Here is a 9,025-nt window from a genome sequence, read left to right as displayed (position 1 = left end):
TGCGGGCTTTGTGTCGGCCGTCAGCCTCAGCGCCACCGGCGCCCACGTGGTGCCGACGCGCCAGCCTGCGAAGCATTATCTGGTAGGGCCGCAGCTCTGGCCACAGCTCCCACACCCGAAGAGCCAGGAGGGAAAGCCGTGCCTCGTTGGAAAGCTCTTTGGCAGGCGCTCGCGTGGCCCCACAGCCTGTGGGGCTGCGGGCTTTGTGGCGGCCATCAGACTCAGCGCCACCAGCGCCCTTGTGGCGCCGGCGGGCCAGCCTGCGAAGCATTTTCCGGTAGGGCCGCGGCTCTGGCGACAGCTCCCACGCCCGAAGAGCCAGGAGGGAAAGCCGTGCCTCGTTGGAAAGCTCTTGGGCAGCCGCTCGCGTGGCCCCACAGCCCGTGGGGCTGCGGGCTTTGTGTCGGCCGTCAGCCTCAGCGCCACCGGCGCCCACGTGGCGCCGACGCGCCAGCCTGCGAAGCATTATCTGGTAGGGCCGCGGCTCTGGCCACAGCTCCCACACCCAAAGAGCCAGGAGGGAAAGCCGTGCCTCGTTGGAAAGCTCTTTGGGAGGCGCTCGCGTGGCCCCACAGCCTGTGGGGCTGCGGGCTTTGTGGCGGCCATCAGACTCAGCGCCACGAGCGCCCTTGTGGCGCCGGCGGGCCAGCCTGCGAAGCATTTTCCGGTAGGGCCGCAGCACTGGCCACAGCTCCCACACCCGAAGAGCCAGGAGGGAAAGCCGTGCCTCGTTGGAAAGCTCTTTGGCAGCCACTCGCGTGGCCCCACAGCCCGTGGGGCTGCGGGCTTTGCGGCGGCAATCAGCCTCAGCGCCACCAGCGCCCTCGTGGCGCCGCCGCACCAGCCTGCGAAGCATTTTCCGGTAGGGCCGCGGCTCTGGCCACAGCTCCCACGCCCGAAGAGCCAGGAGGGAAAGCCGTGCCTCCTTGGAAAGCTCTTTGGCAGCCGCTCGCGTGGCCCCACAGCCCGTGGGGCTGCGGGCTTTCTGGTGGCCGTCAGCCTCGGCGCCACCGGCGCCCACGTGGCGCCGCCGCACCAGCCTGCGAAGCATTTTCCGGTAGGGCCGCGGCTCTGGCCACAGCTCCCACGCCCGAAGAGCCAGGAGGGAAAGCCGTGCCTCGTTGGAAAGCTCTTTGGCAGCCGCTCGCGTGGCCCCACAGCCCGTGGGGCTGCGGGCTTTGCGGCGGCCATCAGCCTCAGCGCCACCAGCGCCCTTGTGGCGCCGCCGGGCTAGCCTGCGAAGCATTTTCCGGTAGGGCCGCGGCTCTGGCCACAGCTCCCACGCCCGAAGAGCCAGGAGGGAAAGCCGTGCCTCGTTGGAAAGCTCTTTGGCAGCCGCTCGCGTGGCCCCACAGCCCGTGGGGCTGCGGGCTTTCTGGTGGCCGTCAGCCTCAGCGCCACCGGCGCACACGTGGTGCCACCGCGCCAGCCTGCGAAGCATTTTCCGGTAGGGCCGCGGCTCTGGCCACAGCTCCCACGCCCGAAGAGCCAGGAGGGAAAGCCGTGCCTCGTTGGAAAGCTCTTTGGCAGGCGCTCGCGTGGCCCCACAGCCTGTGGGGCTGCGGGCTTTGTGGCGGCCATCAGACTCAGCGCCACCAGCGCCCTTGTGGCGCCGGCGGGCCAGCCTGCGAAGCATTTTCCGGTAGGGCCGCGGCTCTGGCGACAGCTCCCACGCCCGAAGAGCCAGGAGAGAAAACCGTGCCTCGTTGGAAAGCTCTTGGGCAGCCGCTCGCGTGGCCCCACTGCCCGTGGGGCTGCGGGCTTTGTGTCGGCCGTCAGCCTCAGCGCCACCGGCGCCCACGTGGCGCCGACGCGCCAGCCTGCGAAGCATTATCTGGTAGGGCCGCGGCTCTGGCCACAGCTCCCACACCCAAAGAGCCAGGAGGGAAAGCCGTGCCTCGTTGGAAAGCTCTTTGGGAGGCGCTCGCGTGGCCCCACAGCCTGTGGGGCTGCGGGCTTTGTGGCGGCCATCAGACTCAGCGCCACGAGCGCCCTTGTGGCGCCGGCGGGCCAGCCTGCGAAGCATTTTCCGGTAGGGCCGCAGCTCTGGCCACAGCTCCCACACCCGAAGAGCCAGGAGGGAAAGCCGTGCCTCGTTTGAAAGCTCTTTGGCAGCCACTCGCGTGGCCCCACAGCCCGTGGGGCTGCGGGCTTTGCGGCGGCAATCAGCCTCAGCGCCACCAGCGCCCTCGTGGCGCCGCCGCACCAGCCTGCGAAGCATTTTCCGGTAGGGCCGCGGCTCTGGCCACAGCTCCCACGCCCGAAGAGCCAGGAGGGAAAGCCGTGCCTCGTTGGAAAGCTCTTTGGCAGCCGCACGCGTGGCCCCACAGCCCGTGGGGCTGCGGGCTTTGTGGCGGCCATCAGACTCAGCGCCACCAGCGCCCTTGTGGCGCCGCCGGGCCAGCCCCTGAAGCATTTTCCGGTAGGGCTGTGTCTCTGGCGACAGCTCCCACGCCCGAAGAGCCAGGAGGGAAAGCCGTGCCTCGTTGGAAAGCTCTTTGTCAGCCGCTCGCGTGGCCCCACAGCCCGTGGGGCTGCGGGCTTTCTGGTGGCCGTCAGCCTCGGTGCCACCGGCGCACACGTGGCGCCGCCGCACCACCCTGCGAAGCATTTTCCGGTAGGGCCGCGGCTCTGGCCACAGCTCCCACGCCCGAAGAGCCAGGAGGGAAAGCCGTGCCTCGTTGGAAAGCTCTTTGGCAGCCGCTCGCGTGGCCCCACAGCCCGTGGGGCTGCGGGCTTTGCGGCGGCCATCAGACTCAGCGCCACCGGCGCCCTTGTGGCGCCGCCGGGCCAGCCTGCGAAGCATTTTCCGGTAGGGCCGCGGCTCTGGCCACAGCTCCCACGCCCGAAGAGCCAGGAGGGAAAGCCGTGCCTCGTTGGAAAGCTCTTTGGCAGCCGCTCGCGTGGCCCCACAGCCCGTGGGGCTGCGGGCTTTGTGTCGGCCGTCAGCCTCAGCGCCACCAGCGCCCTTGTGGCGCCGGCGGGCCAGCCTGCGAAGCATTATCTGGTAGGGCCGCGGCTCTGGCCACAGCTCCCACACCCAAAGAGCCAGGAGGGAAAGCCGTGCCTCGTTGGAAAGCTCTTTGGGAGGCGCTCGCGTGGCCCCACAGCCTGTGGGGCTGCGGGCTTTGTGGCGGCCATCAGACTCAGCGCCACGAGCGCCCTTGTGGCGCCGGCGGGCCAGCCTGCGAAGCATTTTCCGGTAGGGCCGCAGCTCTGGCCACAGCTCCCACACCCGAAGAGCCAGGAGGGAAAGCCGTGCCTCGTTGGAAAGCTCTTTGGCAGCCGCTCGCGTGGCCCCACAGCCCGTGGGGCTGCGGGCTTTGCGGCGGCAATCAGCCTCAGCGCCACCAGCGCCCTCGTGGCGCCGCCGCGCCAGCCTGCGAAGCATTTTCCGGTAGGGCCGCGGCTCTGGCCACAGCTCCCACGCCCGAAGAGCCAGGAGGGAAAGCCGTGCCTCGTTGGAAAGCTCTTTGGCAGCCGCTCGCGTGGCCCCACAGCCCGTGGGGCTGCGGGCTTTGTGGCGGCCATCAGACTCAGCGCCACCAGCGCCCTTGTGGCGCCGCCGGGCCAGCCCCTGAAGCATTTTCCGGTAGGGCTGTGTCTCTGGCGACAGCTCCCACGCCCGAAGAGCCAGGAGGGAAAGCCGTGCCTCGTTGGAAAGCTCTTTGTCAGCCGCTCGCGTGGCCCCACAGCCCGTGGGGCTGCGGGCTTTCTGGTGGCCGTCAGCCTCGGCGCCACCGGCGCACACGTGGCGCCGCCGCACCACCCTGCGAAGCATTTTCCGGTAGGGCCGCGGCTCTGGCGACAGCTCCCACGCCCGAAGAGCCAGGAGGGAAAGCCGTGCCTCGTTGGAAAGCTCTTTGGCAGCCGCTCGCGTGGCCCCACAGCCCGTGGGGCTGCGGGCTTTGCGGCGGCCATCAGACTCAGCGCCACCAGCGCCCTTGTGGCGCCGCCGGGCCAGCCTGCGAAGCATTTTCCGGTAGGGCCGCGGCTCTGGCCACAGCTCCCACGCCCGAAGAGCCAGGAGGGAAAGCCGTGCCTCGTTGGAAAGCTCTTTGGCAGCCGCTCGCGTGGCCCCACAGCCCGTGGGGCTGCGGGCTTTGTGTCGGCCGTCAGCCTCAGCGCCACCAGCGCCCTTGTGGCGCCGGCGGGCCAGCCTGCGAAGCATTTTCCGGTAGGGCCGCGGCTCTGGCGACAGCTCCCACGCCCGAAGAGCCAGGAGGGAAAGCCGTGCCTCGTTGGAAAGCTCTTGGGCAGCCGCTCGCGTGGCCCCACAGCCCGTGGGGCTGCGGGCTTTGTGTCGGCCGTCAGCCTCAGCGCCACCGGCGCCCACGTGGCGCCGACGCGCCAGCCTGCGAAGCATTATCTGGTAGGGCCGCAGCTCTGGCCACAGCTCCCACACCCGAAGAGCCAGGAGGGAAAGCCGTGCCTCGTTGGAAAGCTCTTTGGCAGGCGCTCGCGTGGCCCCACAGCCTGTGGGGCTGCGGGCTTTGTGGCGGCCATCAGACTCAGCGCCACCAGCGCCCTTGTGGCGCCGGCGGGCCAGCCTGCGAAGCATTTTCCGGTAGGGCCGCGGCTCTGGCGACAGCTCCCACGCCCGAAGAGCCAGGAGGGAAAGCCGTGCCTCGTTGGAAAGCTCTTGGGCAGCCGCTCGCGTGGCCCCACAGCCCGTGGGGCTGCGGGCTTTGTGTCGGCCGTCAGCCTCAGCGCCACCGGCGCCCACGTGGCGCCGACGCGCCAGCCTGCGAAGCATTATCTGGTAGGGCCGCGGCTCTGGCCACAGCTCCCACACCCAAAGAGCCAGGAGGGAAAGCCGTGCCTCGTTGGAAAGCTCTTTGGGAGGCGCTCGCGTGGCCCCACAGCCTGTGGGGCTGCGGGCTTTGTGGCGGCCATCAGACTCAGCGCCACGAGCGCCCTTGTGGCGCCGGCGGGCCAGCCTGCGAAGCATTTTCCGGTAGGGCCGCAGCTCTGGCCACAGCTCCCACACCCGAAGAGCCAGGAGGGAAAGCCGTGCCTCGTTGGAAAGCTCTTTGGCAGCCACTCGCGTGGCCCCACAGCCCGTGGGGCTGCGGGCTTTGCGGCGGCAATCAGCCTCAGCGCCACCAGCGCCCTCGTGGCGCCGCCGCACCAGCCTGCGAAGCATTTTCCGGTAGGGCCGCGGCTCTGGCCACAGCTCCCACGCCCGAAGAGCCAGGAGGGAAAGCCGTGCCTCGTTGGAAAGCTCTTTGGCAGCCGCTCGCGTGGCCCCACAGCCCGTGGGGCTGCGGGCTTTCTGGTGGCCGTCAGCCTCGGCGCCACCGGCGCCCACGTGGCGCCGCCGCACCAGCCTGCGAAGCATTTTCCGGTAGGGCCGCGGCTCTGGCCACAGCTCCCACGCCCGAAGAGCCAGGAGGGAAAGCCGTGCCTCGTTGGAAAGCTCTTTGGCAGCCGCTCGCGTGGCCCCACAGCCCGTGGGGCTGCGGGCTTTGCGGCGGCCATCAGCCTCAGCGCCACCAGCGCCCTTGTGGCGCCGCCGGGCTAGCCTGCGAAGCATTTTCCGGTAGGGCCGCGGCTCTGGCCACAGCTCCCACGCCCGAAGAGCCAGGAGGGAAAGCCGTGCCTCGTTGGAAAGCTCTTTGGCAGCCGCTCGCGTGGCCCCACAGCCCGTGGGGCTGCGGGCTTTCTGGTGGCCGTCAGCCTCAGCGCCACCGGCGCACACGTGGTGCCACCGCGCCAGCCTGCGAAGCATTTTCCGGTAGGGCCGCGGCTCTGGCCACAGCTCCCACGCCCGAAGAGCCAGGAGGGAAAGCCGTGCCTCGTTGGAAAGCTCTTTGGCAGGCGCTCGCGTGGCCCCACAGCCTGTGGGGCTGCGGGCTTTGTGGCGGCCATCAGACTCAGCGCCACCAGCGCCCTTGTGGCGCCGGCGGGCCAGCCTGCGAAGCATTTTCCGGTAGGGCCGCGGCTCTGGCGACAGCTCCCACGCCCGAAGAGCCAGGAGAGAAAACCGTGCCTCGTTGGAAAGCTCTTGGGCAGCCGCTCGCGTGGCCCCACAGCCCGTGGGGCTGCGGGCTTTGTGTCGGCCGTCAGCCTCAGCGCCACCGGCGCCCACGTGGCGCCGACGCGCCAGCCTGCGAAGCATTATCTGGTAGGGCCGCGGCTCTGGCCACAGCTCCCACACCCAAAGAGCCAGGAGGGAAAGCCGTGCCTCGTTGGAAAGCTCTTTGGGAGGCGCTCGCGTGGCCCCACAGCCTGTGGGGCTGCGGGCTTTGTGGCGGCCATCAGACTCAGCGCCACGAGCGCCCTTGTGGCGCCGGCGGGCCAGCCTGCGAAGCATTTTCCGGTAGGGCCGCAGCTCTGGCCACAGCTCCCACACCCGAAGAGCCAGGAGGGAAAGCCGTGCCTCGTTGGAAAGCTCTTTGGCAGCCGCTCGCGTGGCCCCACAGCCCGTGGGGCTGCGGGCCTTGCGGCGGCCGTCAGCCTCAGCGCCACGAGCGCCCTCGTGGCGCCGCCGCACCAGCCTGCGAAGCATTTTCCGGTAGGGCCGCGGCTCTGGCGACAGCTCCCACGCCCGAAGAGCCAGGAGGGAAAGCCGTGCCTCGTTGGAAAGCTCTTTGGCAGCCGCTCGCGTGGCCCCACAGCCCGTGGGGCTGCGGGCTTTGCGGCGGCCGTCACCCTCAGCGCCACCAGCGCCCTCGTGGCGCCGACGCGCCAGCCTGCGAAGCATTATCTGGTAGGGCCGCGGCTCTGGCCACAGCTCCCACACCCAAAGAGCCAGGAGGGAAAGCCGTGCCTCGTTGGAAAGCTCTTTGGCAGCCGCTCGCGTGGCCCCACAGCCCGTGGGGCTGCGGGCTTTGCGGCGGCAATCAGCCTCAGCGCCACCAGCGCCCTCGTGGCGCCGCCGCACCAGCCTGTGAAGCATTTTCTGGTAGGGCCGCTACTCTGGCCACAGCTCCCACGCCCGAAGAGCCAGGAGGGAAAGCCGTGCCTCGTTGGAAAGCTCTTTGGCAGCCGCTCGCGTGGCCCCACAGCCCGTGGGGCCGCGGGCTTTGTAGCGGCCATCAGACTCAGCGCCACCAGCGCCCTTGTGGCGCCGCCGGGCCAGCCTGCGAAGCATTTTCCGGTAGGGCTGTGTCTCTGGCCACAGCTCCCACGCCCGAAGAGCCAGGAGGGAAAGCTGTGCCTCGTTGGAAAGCTCTTTGGCAGCCGCTCGCGTGGCCCCACAGCCCGTGGGGCTGCGGGCTTTCTGGTGGCCGTCAGCCTCGGCGCCACCGGCGCACACGTGGCGCCGCCGCACCAGCCTGCGAAGCATTTTCCGGTAGGGCCGCGGCTCTGGCCACAGCTCCCACGCCCGAAGAGCCAGGAGGGAAAGCCATGCCTCGTTGGAAAGCACTTTGGCAGCCGCTCGCGTGGCCCCACAGCCCGTGGGGCTGCGGGCTTTGCGGCGGCCATCAGCCTCAGCGCCACCAGCGCCCTTGTGGCGCCGCCGGGCCAGCCTGCGAAGCATTTTCCGGTAGGGCCGCGGCTCTGGCCACAGCTCCCACGCCCGAAGAGCCAGGAGGGAAAGCCGTGCCTCGTTGGAAAGCTCTTGGGCAGCCGCTCGCGTGGCCCCACAGCCCGTGGGGCTGCGGGCTTTGCGGCGGCAATCAGCCTCAGCGCCACCAGCGCCCTCGTGGCGCCGCCGCACCAGCCTGCGAAGCATTTTCCGGTAGGGCCGCGGCTTTGGCTACAGCTCCCACGCCCGAAGAGCCAGGAGGGAAAGCCGTGCCTCGTTGGAAAGCTCTTTGGCAGCCGCTCGCGTGGCCCCACAGCCCGTGGGGCTGCGGGCTTTGTGTCGGCCGTCAGCCTCAGCGCCACCAGTGCCCAGCTGGCGCCGACGCGCCAGCCTGCTAAGGATTATCTGGTAGGGCTGCGTCTCTGGCCACAGCTCCCACGCCCAAAGAGCCAGGAGGGAAAGCCGTGCCTCGTTGGAAAGCTCTTTGGCAGCCGCTCGCGTGGCCCCACAGCCCGTGGGGCTGCGGGCTTTGTGTCGGCCGTCAGCCTCAGCGCCACCAGCGCCCTTGTGGCGCCGGCGGGCCAGCCTGCGAAGCATTTTCCGGTAGGGCTGCGTCTCTAGCGACAGCTCCCACGCCCGAAGAGCCAGGAGGGAAAGCCGTGCCTCGTTGGAAAGCTCTTTGGCAGCCGCTCGCGTGGCCCCACAGCCCGTGGGGCTGCGGGCCTTGCGGCGGCCGTCAGCCTCAGCGCCACGAGCGCCCTCGTGGCGCCGCCGCACCAGCCTGCGAAGCATTTTCCGGTAGGGCCGCGGCTCTGGCGACAGCTCCCACGCCCGAAGAGCCAGGAGGGAAAGCCGTGCCTCGTTGGAAAGCTCTTTGGCAGCCGCTCGCGTGGCCCCACAGCCCGTGGGGCTGCGGGCTTTGCGGCGGCCATCAGCCTCAGCGCCACCAGCGCCCTTGTGGCGCCGCCGGGCCAGCCTGCGAAGCATTTTCCGGTAGGGCCGCGGCTCTGGCCACAGCTCCCACGCCCGAAGAGCCAGGAGGGAAAGCCGTGCCTCGTTGGAAAGCTCTTGGGCAGCCGCTCGCGTGGCCCCACAGCCCGTGGGGCTGCGGGCTTTGCGGCGGCAATCAGCCTCAGCGCCACCAGCGCCCTCGTGGCGCCGCCGCACCAGCCTGCGAAGCATTTTCCGGTAGGGCCGCGGCTTTGGCTACAGCTCCCACGCCCGAAGAGCCAGGAGGGAAAGCCGTGCCTCGTTGGAAAGCTCTTTGGCAGCCGCTCGCGTGGCCCCACAGCCCGTGGGGCTGCGGGCTTTGTGTCGGCCGTCAGCCTCAGCGCCACCAGTGCCCAGCTGGCGCCGACGCGCCAGCCTGCTAAGGATTATCTGGTAGGGCTGCGTCTCTGGCCACAGCTCCCACGCCCAAAGAGCCAGGAGGGAAAGCCGTGCCTCGTTGGAAAGCTCTTTGGCAGCCGCTCGCGTGGCCCCACAGCCCGTGGGGCTGCGGGCTTTCTGGTGGCCGTCAGCCTCGGCGCCACCGGCGCACACGTGGCGCCG

This window comes from Chroicocephalus ridibundus, unplaced genomic scaffold, assembly GCF_963924245.1.
Source record: "Chroicocephalus ridibundus unplaced genomic scaffold, bChrRid1.1 SCAFFOLD_113, whole genome shotgun sequence".
NCBI lineage: Eukaryota > Metazoa > Chordata > Aves > Charadriiformes > Laridae > Chroicocephalus > Chroicocephalus ridibundus.
The sequence above is the reverse complement of the archived record's forward strand: the minus strand, read 5'-3'. Positions refer to the sequence as shown.